The following is a 24,718-nucleotide window of genomic DNA, read 5'->3' as shown; positions in this document are numbered from 1 at the left end:
TAAAGAAAAAGCGTCAATTAAAGCAATAATGCAGGTTATTAAACTTTGCAATTAGTAATGTAAATTAGTTGTCATAAATTAATATAAGCCACCAGGGGTCCCACTTAAAGCAGAATAGGTGCTGGCTTATTCATACTCTGCTTACTGCTCAGCTTTTCTCCATGGAAATTTCATCCATACCATTCACAAGATGAGAATTTTATATCTTAAGAGGTCCCCTGGTAGTAGATATTAATTTATAATAGAGATAAACAGCAGGAGAATTTTTTTGTGTTCCTTGCCAGTAAAACATACAAACTTCTCCCTTGAGGCACTTAAAGTTATATGTTAAAATATTAGAGGTGGCACTGAGTTAATAAGAGATATAATATACAATATAACCATATAGAGCATAGATCTATGGACAGATATTGTAGGTCCTAAAGCAAAGCGTCCAGGATAAATTCTGTTCTATGCTTTTGTGTGTGTGTGTGTGTGTGTGTGTGTGTGTGTGCACACGTGTGTGTGCACTGGAGCGAGTGCACTTAAACATAGTTTTAGAAAATATGCAATGTGTCTGTCTTCAATAGTGTTCACAATAATCCGAGATCAAATATCTGAGAACTATTCCTTTTCAGTGAGGCATAAAACACAAAATCTTCTATTGTTGTCTGTAAACCATAATAGAACTGCCAGTAACCAAGGGATAAAATAAATGGCTCCAAGTAATAGAAAGCATTAAGCTAGATTAGTGGTTTCCATAGTTCCTTAAATGATTGCTATTCCACATGCAAAATGTTTTCAATTTGACTCCCCAAAATGAAGACTACATAATACCTCTACTTTAGACTATTGAGAAACACTAATTTGGCATCCATTTGGTGTATTTTTATAAAGATCTACACAAATCCCATATAAAATTAACATTTTCAAAAATCTCTGCCCTTATGAATTAATAACTTTGAAATATTTTTCTAGAATAGTTTCCAAATTGGAAAAACGGTTTCTCTGTTGAGAAATTCAAGAAGCACTCAATTCTCAAGTGGAACATAGTTGTTATATGAGAAGTCTCATGTAAAAAACTGGATCAAGCATAAAACAACCTGCCATTCAAGGCAAATTACACCTTTACTACAGAGTTATTGTCATGTACCTAGAAAACAGTGTCTTCTTTGTGATATCAGCCACTTGTTTTCCAAGTTATCTGTGCCCTCTACAAGTCTGAGCCAGCTAGAAGATCACAATGATGAGACCAAAGTTCACAAGTACTCTCCTTTCCTAGGTCTTTGATGAACATTTGTTAAGATATGACATGCTTCTTCTTGTTCGATAGCTCACATTGATCAGTCCCTGTATTTAATTACACAGCTATAGCACCCACAGTATGATACTTCCCCAATCCACAGTCACCTGTCTAGTAGCTTACCAGTCAGAGTTCATGGGCTGTGTCACTCACAACTTCAGACATTCAGCCTTGATTCAGCCTTGAATGTATCATGCACCCAACCATTTTTATTTCTTATCATTAAAAGTGTGATAACAACACCTGCCTTACTGAGTTGCCCTGAAGATTAATGAGATCTCTAATTTAGTGTCAAATAGTAGGCATTCACTATCTGTTAGCTGTCATTATCAATAATACTAATTGTTATTAATTAAGCCTCAGGCATATTTGACTCCTTCCTTTTCTTAATTTTTAAATGTCCCAGATGCCTCTTTTTGTCTGTTTGTCTTTGCCCTCAATGCCACTGATTTAGTGAATCTTTCCTTATCTCTGTCCCTGACTTCTATTTCTCTTACAAACAGTTCTGCTTCATCGTCACCATTGCTATTTTTTTCTGAAACATAAATCTAATCATGTAATAACTCTACTGCTTCAAAATCCCTGCATCAGCATTATTAAGTCCTTAGCTTGATATGTTTCAGACTGGACCCAGCCTAGCTTCATAACTTCCTAACAGTCAAAAACACATTCTGATTTCATTCTCTTGGCACATAGTTGCCTCTATTTGCCCTTTTTTTGTTGTTGTTGTTTTCTTTTTCCATCAGTTTTATTGGTTAGATATACAGAATACATTATATAAATCCTTCAAAATAGTGAGATAGTATAAGAATAGTTTATTAGTCATCTTTAATCACACACATACTTGACACAGGAAACTTTTTAAAAATATGTTTTCTTACAAGAATAGTTTAATAAAGAAAATAAGTCTCTATACATCTTATAGCAAATTGTTACGCAGTTTCTTTTCCCCCTTCAAGCTCCACTTTGGTAAATTGCTATCACAGCACATCTATCACACCCAACAAACTAAGTTTCCATCAGTGGCTTCTTCTCACTTTCAAATACTACCCAGATACACTCTTGGAGGGGTTTTAGTTAGGGGTTTTCTAGTCTTTCTTGAAATGAAAGAAGTCATATATTCAGGCTGGAAGAGGTAATTTAGAAACAATTTTCCTTCAAAGTAGAACTTAAATCAAGTTAGTCACCATGTTTGGTAGATGAGCTTTTCACTCATCACTCGAGTTTGGCCAGCTGATAGTTCAAACCTGCTGTTCCAGTTCCTTACAGTATTAATAGTTCTTAAATTCCAAAAAGGAAACCCCAGAAATATCAAAGTATAAATATTAAGAAAACTAGAATGTTTGCTACTGATTTGAGAGTATTTTTAAATTCAAGGTCTCCTAGACTGAAAGCAATGGAAGGTAAGTACATGGTTGTGGCAGTAGTTGTATAAAATACTGAAAAACTGAAAGACATTAATCACTTAGGCCGGTGAATATCATTTCCAAAATGCCAGGAGATACAGAATCTTAGACAGCATAGCCAGATAAACTCAATATTTAACATTCTTTTTAGGCTATGAGTTTGATGCAGCCTAAACAGAGCCACTAGTCCAGAGTAATTACCTACTATACAGCCAAAATAACATCACAAAACACTGACCATTTACCTAAGAAGGCAAGACCCACCAGGGCAAACATCTGGTATTCACTGTGTCCTTTGATTGTTACTGAAAAGTGTGTCCATTTGGCAAAACTTATTTAGTGTCTTACTTTTTTAGGTAACATGAACTGGAACTTAAAAAAAAAAGCAGTGTTCTATAGTCAAATTCCTGAGTTTGGCTCCAATTATCCAATATTCTTTAAAAAAAAATTCTTTAATCCAGCCCTTGTCCAATAAGACTTTTGACAGCACTTAGTGATTACAGTATGTTCCATTTCTCCTCTTTTATTTCTCATTTTCTCCTTTTCACCCCAGTGTAACAAATAGTTACACAATTTTACCAAAATGCTGTAGCAGTAGTTGGAAATACTTAATTTTGCATTATCAGAAGTGTTCAATCACATTATCACTGGTCACATTTGCATCTAACTAGGAGATAGCCAAATAACCTCTACTGCAGTGATTTTGCAAATTCAGCATAGTCAATGTATCCATCATTATTTTTGTCATCGTCTCTCAACACACCATCTATTATGTTGATTAGTTCACTTTCACTCATTGGGGGTGCCTGCTCACTCCCCTCCTCCTTATGGACATGTGTGGTGGCTGTGGAGAAGTCTAAGCCATCAAGAAAATTATTGCCATCATAATTGTGCATTTGAAATAATGAAGCTGCAGTTCTTGTGGGGACATTTCTGCCTCTGGTTTGTTGATGACACCTTCTAGATGCTCCACAATATGCTTTTGGTTATGCACTGTGTTCTTATCCAGTTCCACACTGTCGGGATGGGGAACACTGGCCCCAGGCTCCTGAGCCCTGGTACTTACAGCATAAAAGGCCCAGAGAAGGCCACACAGGAAAGGGGCTCTGAGAAGCTACAGTGATCTCATGGTCACTGGTACCCTCACGATACCAGCCACATACGTGAAGTATTTTGGCTTCTTGCCTGATTTCTTTCTTTTTTTTTTAATTTTTATTGTCAAACTGATGTACCGAGAGGTTACAGTTTCATACATTAGGCATTGGATACATTTCTTATACTGTTTGTTACCTCCTCCCTCATTCCACCCTCCTTCCTCCCCCTTTCCCTTTCCCCCCATGAGTTCAGTTGATTTACACCAAACAGTTTTGCAAATATTGCTTTGGTAGTCATTTGTCTTTTTACCCTGTGCCTCTCGATTTTGGTATTCCCTTTCAGTTTCCCAGTTCTAATACCAGTATACATGGTTTCCAATGTACTCAGATAAGAGATAGTGCAGGTACAACCATAAGAAGAGGATACAAGAGGGCCATCAATAATAGAAGCTACGGTTTCACATGGTATGTTGAAAGTAATTACAACAGTGATATAACAGTCATTTCCATAACATGGAGTTCATTTCACTTAGCATCATCTTATGTGTTCATAAGGGTATAGCTATTGGGCTCTTGTGATCCTCTGCTGTCACTAGTCTAAACCTGTGCTAATTATTCCCTATGAGGGAGACCATAGAGTCCATGTTTCTTTGAATCTGGCTCACTTCATTTAGTATAATTTTTTCCAAGTCCTTCCATTTCCTTATGAATGGGGAAAAGTCATTATTTCTGATAGAGGCATAAAATTCCATTGTGTGTATGTACCACATTTTCCTGATCCATTCGTCTGAAGGGCATCTGGATTGGTTCCATATTCTAGCAATGACAAATTGTGCTGCCAATGAACATTGTTGTGCTGGTGGCTTTAGTGTGTTCTTGTTTGTGGTCTTTTGTGTAGATGCCCAAAAGTGGAGCTGCTGGGTCATAGGGGAGCTCTATGTTTAGCCTTCTGAGGAATCTCCATACCACTTTCCAGAGTGCCTGAACCAGTTTACATTCCCACCAACAATGAAGTAGGGTTTCCTTTTGGCCACATCCCCTCCAACATTTGTTACTGTTAGCTTTCTTGATATAGGACATTTTTACTGGGGTGAAATGGAATCTCAATGTTGTTTTGATTTGCATTTCTTTTATGGCCAGTGATGTAGAGCACTTTTTCATATCTTTCTTGGCCATTCTCATTTCCTCATCAGAGAAGTCTCTTTTTAAGTCTTTAGCCTGCTTTTTGAGGGGGCTGTTGCTTCTTTGAGGGGAAGTCTAAGGGATTAAAAAATGGTAGACATAGCACTTGGCAAGCAACATGATGCCAACTGTAGAGCTTCTTGTTGCTATATAATGCCCTAAATTCCTGCTCAAAATAGTGCTTCTTCCCATAATGCCCTGGGTTGCCAGTAATACACCTCTCCCGACAAAGCCTGGGTTCTCTCTCAAAATCCCATGTCAGTAGTGAGGTACTGCCTTCTGCACAATTGGCATGACCAAATCTACTTCTGTACTTGTGCACAAATGACCCAAGTGCCAGATGCCAATGAGTGACCCAAGTTAATGTGTAAGCCCTAACTGACCAAATTGGCCATGCCCCAGGGTAGGGGACAAATTAATTTAGCATAAAGACCACTTCCCTAGAGACTTTCATCTTGGGTATCCTCTTTATGGAGAATCTGTCCTCTACTTTTGCTTTTAGTAAATATTCTTCTTTACTGTACTTCACTACTCCTTTGCCTCTTAGTTCTTAACTGGGTGGAAGGCCAGACCTGTACCCCTAGACACCCTCAGAAATATCACACAAACCCAATTGTCTGCAGAAGTCTACAAAATAGATAGCTTGTAACTCAAATAGTGTAACTCCTTAGAAGGCCAATCCAAGTTTAGCAAAGTAAAACACCAAGAAGAAAATACTTGAAAGGGTGAAGCGGGGTCAAGGGTGTAAGGGGTAGATGAATGGAGAGAAGGGGGACAATGCAGGCAAGAATCCAGTGTATAGCCTACAATTAAAGAGAGTGATGAAAGGGGAGGGTATGGGAGGGATGAGTGAGGATATTGAAAGGGATGACATTGATCAAGATATATTATATTTATAAACTATTTTATGAAATGGCAACTCCTTTGTACAACTAAAGATAATAATAAATAAATAAAAAATTCAATGACTCTCATTACCCCACCTCCATACCTCTCTAACCATTCCTACCTCATGTTTATACATAAAAGTATGAGCAACTGTTTTAAATTATAGAAATTCTAAAAGCTACAGTGATCAGAAATCTTAACATAATCATATTTAAATCCTGTATCACACCAAGAGAGATAGACAGAGATGGAGAGACAGAGACAAAGAGAGAGAGACAGAGACAGTGATAGAGATTTTGTAAAGTACAGGTACAGTTTAATATGGACTGTGAATTAGAAAATAACACCTGCTGTATAGCTCCTGAGATTATAATTTCATTTTAATTATTTCAGAGAATTCTCCTATTCTTAGGAAATATATTCTACTATATTTAGAGGAAATGAGCAAAATTTTCTTAAATGGTTCTAGAAAAAGTATAGAGGACACACAGGGGGTAACATGTTTATAATTTGTGGATATTAACTGATAGACTCTATCAATCAATGTTCAAATTTACCATTAGCTTTCTTATAACAACATAGTATAGATCAACAGAGGATGCTGTTCCAGAAGGCTTAAAGCCAATTATGGACCCAGTAAATTAAGTTGTATTTTCTGTATTCATATAGAGAGATATATTAAATATATTTTATCTTAATTATAGATATCACATGTGAATTTTTATCTTCTGGTACTAGGGCTTCAATTTAAGGCTTTGCTAATCTTACTTACCTTTTTGACTCAAGGCTTGTGCTCTACCCCTTAAGTTATACCTTCAGTTCTGTTTTTTGTTGTTGTTGTTGTTTTGTTTTTTGTTTTTTTTGCTGATTAATTGGAGATATGAAACTCTCAGACTTGCCCACCTTGGAGCTTAGTCCTCACATCTCAGCCCCCTCAGTAGCTGCGATTATAGGCATAATCCACAAGCACTGAGCATATAAATAAATGGTAATGTCGTGAAATGGCTGGTCTCAGAGGATATTATAAAAAGTCAGTAGGACTTTAGAGCACCCTTGGATTCTGGTTCTATTGATGCACTTCAATAAAAGAAAAAGTTACTCTTCTACGTGTGTCACATTTTACCCAAATATTTCTATGGCTCAATGTACGACACTTTATTTTTTATATAAAGAACACCTTGTCTTCATATCCAGTTCTGGGAAATAACACAAACAAGTCAATGTAATCCAGGAATGATATCATTACATGACCAGAAGTAACCTCAGCTAAGGCAATGACAAGAAAGCTCTCAATACTGTCATGCACCATGCTAGATATGTCAAAACACAAGGAAGAAGCTGGAGGAGAATTCTCTATAATGTTGTGCTGAAAACATAACCATTTCCAAAAAAAAATTAGTTGTAAGGTAATATTTAAGGGAGCTTAATAATACTAGTATTCTCCATCACATTTATCAGATTGTCTCTCTGTGTGAAGTAGAGATTATTATTTTCATTTTATATAGTGAAAAAAACAATCAGCTGAGAACCAGGACTCAAATTCAGGACTTGAAAGCCAATTCCATTTCCAGAATCACCACAAAATCAAAGAAAACATGGCACCAGTGTCTCACACATGTAATCTTAGATACTCAGGAGGTTGAGATCTGAAGATCTCAGCTTGAAGCCAGCCCAGGCAAGAAAGACTATGAGACTCATATCTTCAATTAATCACCAAACAGATGGATGTGGAGTGGTGGTTCAAGTGGCAGAGCACTAACCTTGAGTACTGGCACAATGCCCAGGCTCTGAGTTCAAGCCTCAGGATTGACACCAACAAAAAAAAAAGAAAGAACGAAAGAAAGAAAAGAAAAAGTGAATGAAAGAACTTGGAGTAGGAGGCTACATTGGTCAGATAGAATACCAGTTCTAGGTAGAGGTGCCCTGGTATCCTTTTTTGTCTCAAGGACTATGAGGCTCTTATCTACAATTAAGCACCAAAAGGCTGGAAGTGGGTATGTGGCTCAAATGATGGGTGAAAAAGTTAAGGGACAGCACCCAAGTCCTGAGTTCAAGCTTCAGTATCAACATAGATAGATAGATAGATAGATAGATAGATAGATAGATAGATAATAGATAGATGGTAGGTAGATGATTGATAGATAGACATACAGACAAATAGATAGATAGAATACCTAATCTATGATATTTTCTTACAGAAGATCAGATAAGAAAGACATATGACGTCAAATGCTTCCCTGAACATCTGGAGGTCACTTGCAAATACTAGCAAAAAAGACAAAGCTAAAATGAGAAAACACCATGACAATTATAACTGACTTAGCTTTTTATTTATTGGAAAAAATTCTATCAAAATTTGAAATGTCTTACTTATAGGTAGTTAATTAAATTCAGTCTAATACCTTCTAGATCATTCTGTAACATTGAAGATCTGAAATGTGAATATATCACAAGTTCTTCTTCTGTGCATCCCTCTTCTGTTTTCCCAGCTCCAGCCATGTGCCAGCATCCCTCAGAAACCATCCTCCCCCTCCCCCCATCCCCTTGTGTGTCCATCGCTCCATCCCAGGACAGGTCTAAGGGTTGCATAGGACCAACCAGGACATTAAAATGAGAAAATCCTGCCTTTTTCATGAGTAGTTTTAATCTGTAATAAATATTTAATTTTTCATTGCACTATAAGGAAAAACTAGATTATATGGCCATCCTTTTCAATTTGCCTATGAAGGCATTTTTCTCTCTCAAAGAACCAGCAGAATTTTAATAGTGAGCCTGCTCTATTCCTTTAGGGGAGAGGGGTGGGAATTCAGCTGGCAGCTCTACAAATAACCTTATTTCCTTAGATTTCCTCATTCAAACTCTGCACAGGTCTGCTTGAAACTTTCAAGGCCCTTTCATCCCCATTTACCTTTGGTTAGATTTTTATTTTCTGCTTCCTCATAAGCTTTTTCTTTCCAGCCCTATCATCTTACCCTGCAGTCTGAGAGTCTTTGTTCTGCTCTGCACTTGTGACAACCAGGAAGGGTACGGTTTCCTGGCTGACAGCCACCAAATTTGTAACACTTTTTAGCAAAGGTTTTTGCAATTTCTACTCTTGTCATTTTTTTCACATCTATGGTTGATGTGGAAAGAACAAAGCTCAAGCAATTTGCTTCCCCTGCTTGTCTATGGCAAAGCCTTCCAGATTTCTCTTTACTCGATCCACCTCTCCAACTGCTAAGTTGTTCCCACAGCTGGGCCAGAGCCACTACACTCATTCCAGGACTAATTTCCCATGCATTCAAAGCTTTATAACCTGGACAATTTAACTTAGCTTAGACAGGTATTTAGAATAGTTTTCAAGCAGGAATCTCATTCATTTTATATAGGACAGTGAGAATGAGCTAACTGGTAGTATAAGAGAGATCTGAGCCCAAGCTCTTATTCTTTTCTTCTTTCTTTCTTTTTTTTTTTTTTTTGTGCTGGTACTGGGCTTAAACTCAGGACCTCGTGATTTCCCTTTGCTTTCTCACTCAGGGATGGCAGAATGTCACTTCCACTTTGGCTTTTTTTTTTTTTTTTTTTTTTTGCTGTTTAACTGGAGATGAGTCTCAAAGACTTTTCTGCTTAGGCTGGCTTCAAACTGAGATCCTCAGATCTTAACCTCTTGAGCAGCTAAGATTAAAGTTGTAAATCACCAGTGCCCAGCTCTTGACCTTTTATTCTATAGCTTACTAAGCAGTAAGTCTTTGGACAATATTAGGTGGAGATTTTCTCCATCTATACAAAAGGAAGAATTCTTATAATTAATTGAGATAATGTCCATGTCTGGTGCCTTATAATTGCTCCAAAGGGATACCTAGTATTAGAAATAAACAAATCTATACATATTTTATTATATAACTATGAATAAGACCCACACAAGTTGCAATATGAAAGAGAAAAACATAATATCTGCTCACTACACATTATATGTCTTGCATTTTCATTTATGAATTTGTATATAGTCAGATAAAGTGGACATTGCCAATCTTTGTCAACTTAATATGATATGTTCCCAGATAATTACACTGTAAACTGGCTCTAGGAAGTGATGTCATCAAATGACATCAAGGAATGGTGCACAAAGGTAATGCCTCATGGAGTTAGTTTTGCTCAACATTCATTTATCAGCTCCAAGTACAGAACTACAAGAGTACTTAAAAACTGCATTTCTTTTTCACGTTTTGATGGGAAACACTGATTCCTTACTTGTATTCATCAATTAAGTAGGAGCCAGGTAAAAGCTAGGCATCCCAGACTTCTCTAGTCTGTACCCATGTCCTTTGTCCTGAGCTGTTCTCTCCTCCAGTCGTCTTGCAAGGCCGGGACCACCTGTCAGGCATCAATTACTCCTGTTGGAACAAGGCCCCATCTGAACAGTCCAGAGCCAACAGGCTGGCAGTTTGTTGGATCATCTTTCACCTTAACTTGGGATTTTCTTCACTGTACATACCTTCTTACTTCTATTTCCAATTTCTTCCCCTTTAGCCTTAAGCCAGTGTCTGCACTTCTGAATACTGCTAAAGAAATACTGAAGTGCTGCCTTATACCATCTGCCTTTCACAATGTCTCTGTGTTTGATATACAGTGGCACTCAGGAAGTTTGAGCCTGGGATCAATCAAGATCCCTTTGAAACAGACTCCCAGTGATTTTGCCATATTGAGTAGGAATAATAGGAATAAATAATAGGAATTTAACTCAAGCTGGCTTTCAGTCACAAAGTGGGTTAATTGGCTGCTGAAACTAAAACGTTCTGTATAGAAGGAGGACCAGTCTGGGGCCTGTCTGGATCCAGCTGCTCCAGTGATGCTCTGTGGGGCCTGGCGCTTGCTGCTGCTTCCCTTTGGCTTGGCTCCTTCTCAGTCAGGCGTTCACTCTTCATCAGTGCTGGAAGCCCTTGGTGGATAACTTAATGATTGAGCAGGTGTTTCCAACAGATTTTTCTGAGAAAAATTCAGGATTCAGTCTTATTTGACCAACTTAAGGTATGGGATGGGTTTACCCTTTAAATGATCACACTGTCTAGGAAGAAGGAATCTGCCAACAACATCTGGGCCCTTTGCCCACCTTAGAATGCAAGCTGCAATTTCCCTACCTCTGGCCAAGCATTAAGATTTTTTTTCTCAAAAGGAAAAGCAGGCTGCTGGAACCAGAACAGAAATCACATATATGGCAAAAGTAAGTGCAGATATACATTACATGGTCTTAATGATGGAGCTTAAGGAATAGGTGGGATGTAGCCTAGCAGAGAAGGAACACATTAGCAGGCTCTGCATGGAATGAGGAAAAGGAGTCATTAAGAAGCTGGAAGTAGAACCGTGAATCAATGGTAAAGTGCCAAGTCTTGAAGGAAAATGCTAAGGGACAGTTCCTAGAGCAAGTTCAAGTGTCAGTACTAACTCAAACACACAGAGAAACACACACACACACACACGTATTGAAGTTCATGATAGAAATGCAAATTTTCTTGATAATATTTTTATTTATTTATTTAATCATTTTTTATTGTCAAAGTGATGTACAGAGAGGTCACAGTTTCAAATGTTAGGCACTGGATACATTTCTTGTACTGTTTGTTACCTCTGCCCTCATTCTCCCCTTCCTCCTCCCACTTTCCCTCTCCCCACATGAGTTGTTCAGTTGATTTACAACAAATGGTTTTGCAAGGAATGCTTTTGTAGTCGTTTATTTTTTTATCCTGTGTCTCTCAATATTGGTATTCCCTTTCACTTTCCTAGTTCTAATGCCAGCATATACAGTTTCCAAAGTACTCAGATAAGATAGAGTGATAGTGCAGGTACAACCACAGGAAGGAGATACAAGAGGATCATCAACAATAGAGGCTAAGGTTTCACATGGCATGATGAAAGTAATTACAACAGTGATATAACAGTCGTTTCCAAAACATGGAGTTCATTTCACTTAGCATCATCTTATGTGTTCATAAGGGCATAGCTATTGGGCTCTTGTGATGCTCTACTATGACTTGCCTAAACCTGTACTAATTATTCCCAATAAGGGAGACCATAGGGTCCATGTTTCTTTGGGTCTGGCTCACTTCACTTAGTATAATTTTTTCCATGCCCTTCCATTTCCTTATGAATGGGGCAAAGTCATTATTTCTGATAGAGGCATAAAATTCCATTGTGTATATGTCCCACATTTTTCTGATCTATTCGTCTACTGAGGGTCATCTGGATTGGTTCTATATTCTAGCTATGACAAATTGTGCTGCCAATGAACATTGTTGTGCTGGTGGCTTTAGTGTGTTCTTGTTTGTAGTCTTTGGGGGTAGATGCCCAAAAGTGGGGCTGCTGGCTTATAGGGAAGTTCTATGTTTAGCCTTCTGAGGAATCTCCATACCATTTTCCAGAGTGGCTGAGCCAGTTTACATTCCAACCAACAATGAAGTAGGGTTCCCTTTTGGCCACATCCCCTCCAACATTTGTTACTGTTAGTTTTCTTGATATAGGACATTCTTACTGGGGTGAGGTGGAATCTCAATGTTGTTTTGATTTGCATTTCTTTTATGGCTAGTGATGTAGAGCACTTTTTCATATGTCTCTTGACCATCTCATTTCCTCATCAGAGGAAAGAGTCCACTTGTTGACAGTGCAATTGGTTCTTTGCGGTTTTGTATTGGAGGAATGTAATTTTTTTACTTCTGCATATATTTTAGATATGAAGTGTTTGTCCATTGTATGGCTGGTAAAGATTTGTTTCCAATCTGTGGGCTTTCTGTTTATCTTGCGAGCTATGTCGTTTGTCCTGCAGAAGCTCTGCAGTTTGATGCCATCCATTTGTCCAACCTTTCTTTAATTTGTAGCATTTCTGGGTCTTTGTTAAGGAAGTTCCATCCTGTGTCAAGGAGCCCAAAAGTTTCTCCTACTCCTTCTTGTAGTGTTTTCAGGGTATCTTTTTTAATTTTGAGGGCTTTGATTCTTTTGGAATTGATTTTGGTGCAGGGTGATATATAAGGATTTAGTTTTAGTTTGTTGCAGGTGTTGAACCAGTTTTGCCAGCACTATTTGTTAAAGAGGCTATCTTTCTTCTAGACTATTTTTTGAGCTCCTTTATGAAAGATTAAGTAAGCATAGTTCTGTGGGTTCATTTCTGGGTCTTCAATTCTGTTCTCTGGTCTTCACACCTGTTCCCGTGCCAATACCATGCTGTTTTTATTACTATAGCTTTATAATGTTGCTTAAAGTTTTGTATTACAATTCCTCCTGCACTGTTCTTTCTGCTTAGGATTGTTTTTGCTATTCTGGGTCATTTATTGTTCCATATGAATTTCTGGATTGCTTCCTCTATTTCATTAAAAAATGGTGTTGGGATATTAATGGGTATTGCGTTGAATTTGTAGATAGCCTTTGGTTATATTGCCATTTTGACATTATTAATCCTTCCAATCCAGGAGCATGGAAGTTTTTTTCCCATTTCCTTAGTTCTGCCTTAATTTCATTTTTCATGTTTTTAAAGTTCTCATCATAGAGGACTTTCACTTTTTGGTTAAGGTTATTTTTAGGTATTTTATGTTTTTTGAGGCTATTGTAAAAGGAGTTACTTTCCTGATTTCAGCCTCGTTCTTCAGGTCATTAGCATATAGAAAGGCCATTGATTCTTGAAGGTTTATTTTATATCCTGCATCTTTGCCAAAGTTTTGGATCAGGTCTGTTAGCTTGGGAGTAGAGTCTATGGAGTGTTTATTTATAGGATCATGTCATCTGCGAAGAGAGAAAGTTTAACTTCATCTTTTCCTATTTTGATCCCCTTTATATTTTCTTCTTGCCTAAAATGCTATGGCTAAGAATTCAAGTACCTTCTTGAAGAGGAGGGGAGAGAGCAGACATCCCTGTCTTGCTCCTGATTTAATGGGAATGGCTTTAGCTTTTCAACATTTAGAATTACTCTTACTGTTGGTTTGTCACAAACTGCCTTTATTATATTAAGAAATGTTCCCTGGAATCCCAATTTTTCCAGGGCTTTTATCATAAATGGGTGCTGGATTTTATCAAACGACTTTTCTACATCAAGAGATATAACATGTCGTTCTTTACCTTGTTCCAGTTGATGTGGTGGATTACATTAATTGACTTGGGTATTTGAACTAACTTCGCATCCCTGGGATGAATCCACTTTTATTATGTTGTATGAGTTTTGTGATGACCTGTTGAAGTCGATTGGCAAGAATTTTGTTGAGAATTTTTGCATCTATGTTCATCAGGAAAATCAAACTGTAGTTCTCTTTCTGTGATGAGTCCCTGCCTGGTTTTGGGATGAGCATTATACTGACTTCACAGAATATGTCTGGTAGTGAACCTTTTCTTTCAATTTCATTGAAGAGTTTGAGAAATACTGGTGTGAGTTCTGTTTTGAAGTCCTTGTGGAATTTTGCTTGAATTGGTCTGGACCTGGGCTTTTCTTGGATCAGTTAATGCCATTTCTATTTCAATGCTGGATATGGGTCTGTTTAGAAGGTTTAAATCTTCATGGTTGAGTTTGGGGATATCAATTATCTCTGGGAAACCATCCAGTTCTTCCAGGTTCTCGAATTTGTTGGCATAATGGTTTGCAAAATAGTCCCTTATTGTGTTCTGAATTTTGGTTGTTTCCGTGGTGATGTTACCTGTTTCAACTCTGATCATGTTTATTTGGGTGTGCTGCCATCATTTTTTGGTCAGGTTTGCTAGGGGTCTGTCTATCTTGTTAATTTTTTCAAAGAACCAATCTTTCTTTTGTTCAGTCTTTCCATTTTTTTTTATCTCTAATTCATTTAATTCGATTTGATTTTTTAATTATTTGCTTCTGTCTATTGACTTAGAGTTGGCTTGTTCTCTTTCGAGGAGATTAAGGTGCTCCCTTAAGTTGTTGAGTTGCTGTTTCTCCAGTTTGTTGGTGTAGGCACTCAGAGATACAAATTTTCCTCTGAGTACTGCCTTTGCTGTGTCCCAAAGGTGTTGGTACTTTGTGTACACATCATGGTTGAATTCCATAAACATTTTAATTTCTGTTCTAACTTCTTCAATGATACACTGATGGTTCAGCAGTGTGTTGTTTAGTCTCCATGAATTGTAGGATTTTCTGCAGTGGCTGTTTGAGTTGAGCTCTAATTTTATTCCCTTGTGGTCTGACAGAATGCAGGGAATGCAGGTTTTCATACTTCTGAATTTGTACAGGTTTTCTTTGTGCCCTAAGATGTGATCTATTTTGGAGAATGTTCCATGTGCTGCTCAAAATAATGTGTATTCTGGTGTTGCTGGATGGAATATTCTGTAGATATCGGTTAAGTCTAGTTGGTCTATGCAGTTGTTTAGTTCTGTGGTTTCTTTGCTCAGTTTTTGGCATTTGACTGTCCAGAGGTGACAGTGGAGCGTTTAAATCCCCAACTATCAATGTGTTTGGGTCTATGAGTGATTTTAGAGTCAGTAGTGTTTGTTTGATGAAGTTGGGTGTTCCTGTATTTGGGGTGTATATTTAGGATGGTTATATCCTCCTGTAGAAAAGAACCCTTTATTAGTATGTAGTAACCTTCTTTGTCTTTTCTTACCATTTTTATTTGAAGTCAATTTTATCTGATACTATTATTACAACTCCAGCATGCTTATGGGGATCATATGCTTGGTAGATTTTATTCCAACCTTTCACTTTTAGAAAATGTATACTTTTGCTGGATAGCTGTGTCTCTTGGAGGCAGCAGAAAGATGGATCATGATTTTTGATCCAACTTATGAGCCTATGTCGTTTGATTGGAGAATTAAGTCCATTAATGTTGAGAGTTAGGATTGAGAGATTATCATTTGTTCCTTTCATTATAGCTATCTTGTGAAAAGCTGTGTCTTCCCAATTCTCGATCGAATATTCTGGTTTTCTATTTAGGATTCATTTCTCTGTCTGTATTGTGATCTTGATTATTTTTCCTATATAGTACATCTTTGATGATTTTCTGTATACCTGGTTTGGTGGAGATATATTGTTTCCTTTTTTTCAGTAGTTACTTATTTAATGTTACAACCGTATGAGCAATTTTTGTTCTTATATTATTTTCTTTTTGGACTGACTGACTATCTCTATGAACCCCTTTGATTTACTCGAATTGAACAAGGATACCCTCTATCCAGTAACCAGGGGTCAGTGGAGTCTGGAGGTCCTGGAAGTAAATCAAGAGGGTAAGTTAGATGTAGTGAAGAGAATAGAGTATAATGTGTGGTGGATGGTGATGATTTTGGTTTAGTTTCAGTGACGTGGAAATGTGAAGAAGAGTAGAATCAGTAGAAAGAACAAGCTTAAAGTGATAGACAATGGAGAGTTAGCAGAAAAGAGTGAAGGTGTCAGTCATAGGAAAGTAATTTTAAAGAAAGAGAATGTGAAGAGAAACAAAGAAAAAATACTGGAAGCAAATGCACAAAACTCAAAAAAATATATATTAAAAAAAAACCCAGAAAGTAACAAAACCTATAAAATAAACAAATAAAAATGGAAAACAAAAAAACCTACTTACGTCTCAGAAATGAAAAAGAAAAGTTAAAAAATTGGAGTCTTCCGTGTTTGGGTGGGCTTTCTACAGTCTCTGGTTTCCTTGCGATGGCCTGCAGTCTATTTTGATGCTTGTCTGGCTTGACTTGCTTTCAGTTTGCAGAGGCTGGATCTGCTTTGACACTCCTCCCCTGTTAGTGAAATCCTAGGGCTCTGTGGTTCACACTGTTTGCACGTAGGACTTAGTTATCATCTGTAGATGGGAAACGTGAACAGTTTTGGGAACCATGGCTCCTCCCGTACGCTGTGGGACCACTGCCTTTAAAGCCTGGCTTTGAATAGGCTGTGGACTCAGCAGAGCAGGGTGCTTATGGCCTGGTTTACCTGCTGAGAGTCCCTTGCCTGGGGGAGGTTCCTCCCTCCTGGGCAGGGAGGCCTCCTGGGTGGAGCTGGCTATGGAATTCAGCTCTGTTTCTGGCTTGGAATTGGGCTTTCACTGTGATGGGACCATTTATCTGTCTTGGGAACTGTTTTGTCTCCTGTCTGGTTGTTCAGTGCTTCTGGTAGCTGCTCATCGCTTTTGGTTTTAATTTAGAAATTCTGGTGGGCAGGGTGGGGCACCTCTGGCTGAATTCACCTGAGTGTGTGAGCCGCGGCCCAGGAAGTGCCTCCTGCCTGGGCAGGGGTCATTCTCCTGAGCGGAGCTGGCTCTCACTGGTCAGTCCCTCTTGCCCTTTTCAAAGATGGCCCCTTTGTCCTTGCTCTTCCCAGGCCCGCTTTAGTTCCCGTCAGGTCTGACCCTATGCCAGTGTCAAAGATGGCACTTTGCTCTGGCAGTGGGGTAGGGTTAGCTTCCAGAAGCTGCTCTGTGGGGGTGAGTGAGAATGTCTTTTGTGGGGCACTCATGCTTTCTCTGTGATTTCAGCCCATCTGTTCACAGCCTGTGACCCACGTCTGTCTGTCACAGTCTGGAGAATTTCTTTCTGGTCAGCGATGTATGCTTTAGGTGTGCAGAATGTCGGGTACTTTGCCAGCACAGGCACTGGCATGGCGGTAGAATGCCGGCCGCAGCTCAAATCTCTGTTTTCAGGCTAGCAAAGTCGATTTTTCCTTCCTGGCCAGAATCCCTGTACTGTTATAAATTACTTGGGCTGTCTTTCTAGGAGTAAAAGTTTCCCTGGAGTGGTAAAACTGGGGTGTTGGAGGGAGCTTAGCTAGGGCTCTGCTGCTCCTCCACCGTCTTCCCGGAAGTCCCCTTGATAATATTTTTAAGTTAAGGAAAATACTGAATAACTCGACTGATGACTCCATTAAAATTCAATATTCACTTTGGTTTATGCTATATCATCTTTTCCTTATTTAGTTTCAAGTCTTTAGACTTTTTAAATCTTCAACCTATTGACTGATTTTTCCATCTCTGGAGAAAGAGATCCATTTAATTTTTGCTTTCTTGATCTTTCACTAAGTAGAATATTGTAATCTATCAAATCTTTTAAAATATATTGCATATTTTATAGAAGAGTTAATCTCACCACATTAAATCTCACATTAAAGTTTTGAAGCCATTCTGAATGGGAACATTGTATAATCCACTCTAAGAAATAATGTATTCTGACATTTCTGTAGTGAGAACTTAATATTTTTTACACTGTCTCTAAGGAACCTCAACTACATGTTTCTAAGAAATCCATAAAATAATAATAAAATAGCATGTTTTAAATTCAATGATTTAATTCCAAAAGAAAATTTAAAATATACACTCCAGAGTAGCAAGAAATATGAAATCCTGGAAATTAATCAAATTATCCAGCAAAAGGTAATAAAACTTCTCTAGCCATATACAGACCCAGTGTTTCAATTTTATCAGATGTATGCATGAAGTAAATATGTGGAGAAAACTATTTGAAAGGAGAGAACTATGTCTAAAATGTAAATCTAACACCCAACCAAAAAGAATACCAAAAAAAAAAAGAGTGCATAGTACTCTTCTTTCATTTCTCTCTAATTCTGCATTATCTATTTGGTTTTTGGTGTGTAGTCAGTAAATATTTTTATCATGACTTGTGGCTTTGGTAAAGTACATAAACATTAAAATGAAGTGAAGCCTGGCATTGGTGGCTCACACCTGTAGTCCTATCCACTCAGGAGGTTGAGATCTGAGGATCTCAGTTCATAGCCATTGTGGGAGTTAAGAGTCTATGAGAAGCGAATTTAAAGATCTCAGGCAACATGTTGATTATTTTTTCCACGGTAAGTTCTCTTGTAAGCAAGTGCAAATGCAGTTCATATGCATTTTGTTTTTTAGGTGGTTTCTTTGTATATTATAAGCCATTATTACAGAGTAAAATCTAAAATGTATATACACCATGATGGTGCTAAAGAAATTTTACATGTCATCATAGACATTGTCTTTCTTTAACAGTGTTTGGACTCAAATTAGATCATATTTTGATGATTGAATTTCAAAACTAAACTTTCAAAGCAAAATTTCAGCACTTTACAATAAAACTGTCTTCTAAGAATACATATTATTTCCTAGCTAATTTGGTTAAATGTTCTTTCTTTTTGTTTTGTTTTTTGTCAGTTGTAGGGCTTGAACTCAGGGCCTGGGCTTTGAACTGCAAGCCTCAGTTCTCAGCCACCTCAGTAAATAGGATTACAGTTGTGAGACACTGACACCCATCCTAGTGGCATGTTTTTGACTAGTCAACATGACCTTGAAAAATGCTGTCCCAAGTGGATCTTTTCCAGCTAACATCTTTTACTTTCAGGAGTAGATAACAAAGCCTGGATTCAAAACTGGATCCTCAGATCTCAACCTCTGAGTAGCTAGGATTACAGGTGTGAGCCATTAACTTTCAGTTCTCAAAAAGATTCTATGTTTTTAAAATCATAAATTGCACACAGGCTTGGGAAGACGGCGGAGGAGCGGCTGAGCCCTTGCAGAGCTCCCTCCGATATCGTAGTTTTCTCACCTCATAGAAACTGTTTCTCCGAGAAAGACAGCCAAAGTAAGTTCTAACAGTACAGGGATTCTGAACAGGGAGGAAAAATTGACTTTGTTGGTCTGAAAACACAGATTTGAGCTCCGGGCGGCATCCCGCCGCAGCGCCAGTGCCGGCTCCGGCACAGTGCCGGGCACAGCCCCCCACACTCTGCGCAGCTAAAGTGAGAAATACTCCAGACGGCAGCCGAGCACGGAGGACCTGACATTGCAGAGACAGCGTGAGTACCCCACAAAAAAAATATTCTCGCTTGTGCCCACAGTCCAGCTTCTGGAAGGCATCCCTGTCCCCACCGCCAGAGCAAAGCGCCATCTTTGCCACTGGCATAGGGTCAGACCATACTGGAACTGAAGCGGGCCTGGGGAAAGCGAGGTCAAAAAAGCCATCTTTGAAAAGGACAGGAGGGGCGGAATCAGTGAGAACCAGCTCCGCCCAGAAGAACGCCCCCTGCCCTGGCGGGAGGCGAGTCCGGGGCTTAGCCAGAGATGCCCCGCCCTGTCCGCCGGAACTTCTAAACTTAAAGCAAAAGCTGCGAGCAGCTACCAGGGGCACGGAAACAACAGATGGAGGAACAAACAGTTCCGGGGACAGCTAAACGGTCCCATCACAGAGGAAGCTAATTCCCAGCCCAAAACGGAGCTGCATTCCACACCCACCTATGGCAAGGAGGCCACCTCCCTCAGGCAAGCAACCCTCAGTGGAGCAAAACAGGCCAGAGGCGTCCTGCTCTGCTGAGTTCACAGCCTAGTCAAGACCAGGCATCAAAGGCAGCTGCCCCACAGCAGACAGAGGAGCCACAGTTCCTGTGACTGCTCAGGTCCCCATCGACAGAGGACGCCCAAGGCCTGCCTGCAAGCTGTGCGAACCTCAGAGGCTCACGATTGCACCAACAGGGGAGAAGGTCAGAACAGAACCACCCCTTGCCAACTGAAATCAAGTCAAACCAGCCAATCAGGAAAATAGACTGCAGTCCATTGCAGGGAAACCAGAGACTGGTTTCTTTTTCTTTTCAAACATTTTTTTAAACTTTTCTTTTAAATTTTCTTTTTAATTTCTTCACACCTGAAACATCTTTGGCTGTTTTTTTTTTTTTTTTTGGTTTGTTTGTTTTTTGTTTGTTTTCCATTTTTACTGGTTTGTTTTATCAAGTTTTTTTTGTGTTTGTTTATTTGTTTGGGTTGTTCCTTTTCTGTTATTTTCCTTTTTATTTACTTATGCTTCCTTTTTAAATAATTTTTCTCTGTTTTGTGTATCTGTCTTCCAGTATTTTTACTTAATTTCTCTCGTTGCGTCCTCTTCCTTTAAAAATTACTTTCCTATAAATAACACCTACACCCCTTTCTGCTAACTCTCCAGTGTCTGTCATTTTATCAATGTTCTTTCTACTGATTCTACTCTTTTCCACATTTCCACGTCACTGAAACTAAACCAAAATCACTACCCCCCCCAATACACTTTACTCTATTCTCTTTACTACCTCCAACTTACCCTCCTGACTTACTGCCTGGACCTCCAGGTTCCATTGACTCCTGGTTATTGGATAGAAGGTATCCCAGCTTAATACGAGTGAATCAAAGGGGTTCATAGAGAAAGCCAGTCCTAAAAGAACTTAATATAAAAACAAGAATTGCGTATAAGGTTGTAACAGTAAATAAGTAACTACTGAATACAGGGCCCAGGATCAGATGTTATATTGAAATTGTATTCTTTAGGAACACCAAATCTAACTTTATAGACAGGTATACAAGTTATCTGTATATAATTGTGAAATTGTAAGATTTACACAACAGTGCTTGGTAAGGGCTGCTTTGGATCTTAAACAGTGCTCACAGGTGCTGGTAGACTGGCATTCCCAATTCAAATGGGCAGAAGAAACAGAAGAAAGATGGCAAATAATGAAGTCTTATCCCCCACTCAAAACAAGCAGGAAGCAGAGCAGTCAATCAAAAACATAGAAGAAAACCCCCAAAATGCTCTACAAAGTTTACTGATAAACATGATAAATGAAAAGTTTGAATCTCTTCAGTCAATTATGTTAGAGCGTGAGGAGGCAAAGCAAAAATTAATGGAGAATTTCATGGCATCCACAAATAGAAAGATAAGTGAGCTTCAAGAGTCAAATGAAAAGATAGCTACCCAACTTAAAGACTTGAGAGACAACACTCAAAACCAAAGTAATGAAGTTAATGAAGTAAAGAAGTCCATACAGGACCTATGAAATGACATGGAAATCATCAGGAAAGACCAGTCAGAAGGAAAAGAGATTCGAAATCAAGTAGCTAGCCTACAGTCCCGACTAACTGAAGCAGAGGATCGAATCTCAGGAGCTGAAGATTCCTTAGATTCTATGGAGAAAGATCAAAAATCAATACAAATCCAGTCCAAGCAACAAAACAGATCGCTACAGGAGATTCAAGACACAATCAGGAAGCCCAATTTAAGGATAATAGGTATTGAGGAAAACTTGGAGAAAGAGGTTAATGGGATAGGCAACCTATTTAACAGAATATTAGCTGAGAATTTCCCAAACATCCAGAAGGAAAGGCCTATACAGATACAAGAAGCATTTAGAACCCCAAATCGACCAGACCAGAATAGGACTTCCCACCGACACATTGTGATCAAAACAGCTTCAGCAGAGTGCAAGGAAAAAATACTCAAAGCTGTTAGGGCAAAGAAAACAATCACATATAAAGGAAAAGCAATCAGAATTACCCCAGACTTCTCAGCAGAGACCATGAAAGCAAGGAGAGCCTGGAATGAAGTATACCAAACTCTAAATAAAAATAACTACCAACCAAGAATTCTGTACCCCGCCAAACTCTCCTTCATAGCCGAAGGTCAAATAAAAGTCTTCCACAATAAGGAAAAACTGAAACAATATATCTCCACCAAACCAGCTTTACACAAAATCCTTAAAGATGTACTATACAGGGAAAATAATCAAGATCCCAACACAGACAGAGAAATGAACCCTAATTAGTAAACACTAGATCAAGAAATGGGAAGACACAGCTTTAAACAAGATAGTGATAATGAAAGGAACAAACGATCACCTCTCAATCCTAACTGTCAACATTAATGGACTTAATTCTCCAATCAAACGACATAGGCTCATAACTTGGATCAAAAATCAAGATCCATCTTTCTGCTGCCTCCAAGAGACACATCTATCCAGCAAAAGTAAACATCTTCTAAAAGTGAAAGGCTGGAAACAAATCTATCAAGCAAATGGCCCCCATAAGCAGGCTGGAGTTGCAATCCTAATATCAGAAAAAATTGACTTCAAATTCAAAAAGGTAAGAAGAGACAAAGAAGGATACTACATACTAGTAAAAGGATCTCTCCAACAGGAAGAAATAACCATCCTAAATATCTACACGCCAAATGCAGGAGCACCCAACTTCATCAAACAAACACTACTGGCTCTAAAAACATTCATAGACCCAAACACAATGATAGTGGGGGACTTTACCACTCCACTATCACCTCTGGACAGAACAACACGCCAAAAACTGAACAAAGAAACCACAGAACTAAACAATTGCATAGACCAACTAGACTTAATCGACATCTACAGAATATTCCACCCAGCAAGGACAGAATACACATTCTTTTCGGCAGCACACGGAACATTCTCCAAAATAGATCACATCTTAGGGCACAAAGAAAATCTGTACAAATTCAGAAGTATCAAAATCATTCCCTGCATTCTTACAGACCACAATGGAATAAAATTAGAGCTCAACTCATTCAGCCACCACAGAAAATCCCACAATTCATGGAGACTAAAGAACACACTGCTGAACCATCAGTGGATCATTGAAGAAATTAAAACAGAAATTCAAACGTTTATGGACTTCAACCAAGTTGAGGACACAAAGTACCAGCTCCTTTGGGACACAGCAAAGTCAGTACTCAGAGGAAAATTTATATCTCTGAGTACATACATCAACAAACTGGAGAAACAGCAACTCAGTAATTTAAGGAAGCACCTTAATTTTCTGGAGAGAGAACAGCAAGCCAAACCCCAAGTCAATAGATGGAAGCAAATAATTAAAATCAAATCAGAATTAAATCAATTAGAGACGAAAAAAACCATCGAAAGAATCAACAAAACAAAGAGTTGGTTCTTTGAAAAAATCAACAAAATAGACAGACCCCTGGCAAACCTGACCAAAGAACGAAGGCAGCACACTCAAATAAACAAGATAAGACATGAAACAGGTAGCATCACCACAGAAATAACCGAAATTCAGAAAATAATAAGGGACTATTTTGCAAACCTTTATGCCAACAAATTCGAGAACTTGGAAGAAATGGATGATTTCCTAGAAAAAATTGATACCCCCAAACTCAACTATGAAGACTTAAACCTTCTAAACAGACCCATATCCAGTATTGAAATAGAAACAGCAATAAATGATCTCCCATCCAAGAAAAGCCCAGGTCCAGACGGATTCACCGCAGAATTCTACAAGGCCTTCAAAACAGAACTCACTCCAATATTTCTCAAACTCTTCAATGAAATTGAAAGAGAACGTTCACTACCAGACTCATTTTATGAAGCCAGTATAACCCTCATCCCAAAACCAGGCAGAGACTCATCACGGAAAGAGGACTACAGACCAATCTCCCTGATGAACATAGATGCAAAAATTCTCAACAAAATTCTGGCCAATCGACTTCAACAGGTCATCAAAAAAATCATACACCACGATCAAACTGGATTCATCCCAGGGATGCAAAGCTGGTTTAATATACGCAAGTCAATTAATGTAATCCACCACATCAACCGGAGCAAGGTAAAGAACCACATGGTTTTATCGCTGGATGCAGAAAATGCGTTCGATAAAATCCAGCATTCATTTATGCTAAAAGCCCTGGAAAAACTGGGATTTCAGGGAACATTCCTGAATATAATCAAGGCAGTTTATGACAAACCAACAGCAAGCATAACTCTAAATGGTGAAAAACTAAAGCCATTCCCTTTAAAATCAGGAACAAGGCAGGGATGTCCACTCTCTCCCCTGCTCTTCAACATAGTACTAGAATTCCTAGCCAGAGCAATTAGGCAAGAAGAGAAAATAAAGGGGATCCAAATAGGTAAAGTTGAAGTTAAACTTTCTCTCTTCGCAGATGACATGATCCTATACCTAAAGAATCCCATAGACTCTACCCCCAAGCTACTAGAGCTGATCCAAAACTTTGGCAAACTTGCAGGATATAAAATAAACCTTCAAAAATCAACGGCCTTTCTCTATGCTAACAACCCGAAGACCGATGCTGAAATCAGGAAAGCAACTCCTTTTGCAATAGCCCCCAAAAACATAAAATACCTAGGAATAACCTTAACCAAAGAAGTG

At 38.6% G+C, this 24,718-nt stretch overlaps 1 pseudogene; it reads right to left on the bottom strand.

Annotated features, from left to right (window-relative positions):
- Positions 1-3,283: 3,283 nt before the first annotated feature.
- Positions 3,284-3,817, bottom strand: LOC125359394 (annotated as a pseudogene).
- Positions 3,818-24,718: the final 20,901 nt, after the last annotated feature.

Source organism: Perognathus longimembris, chromosome 11, assembly GCF_023159225.1.
Source record: "Perognathus longimembris pacificus isolate PPM17 chromosome 11, ASM2315922v1, whole genome shotgun sequence".
Lineage (NCBI taxonomy): Eukaryota > Metazoa > Chordata > Mammalia > Rodentia > Heteromyidae > Perognathus > Perognathus longimembris.
Note: the sequence above shows the minus strand (reverse complement) of the source record. Positions and strands in the feature narration are given on the sequence as shown.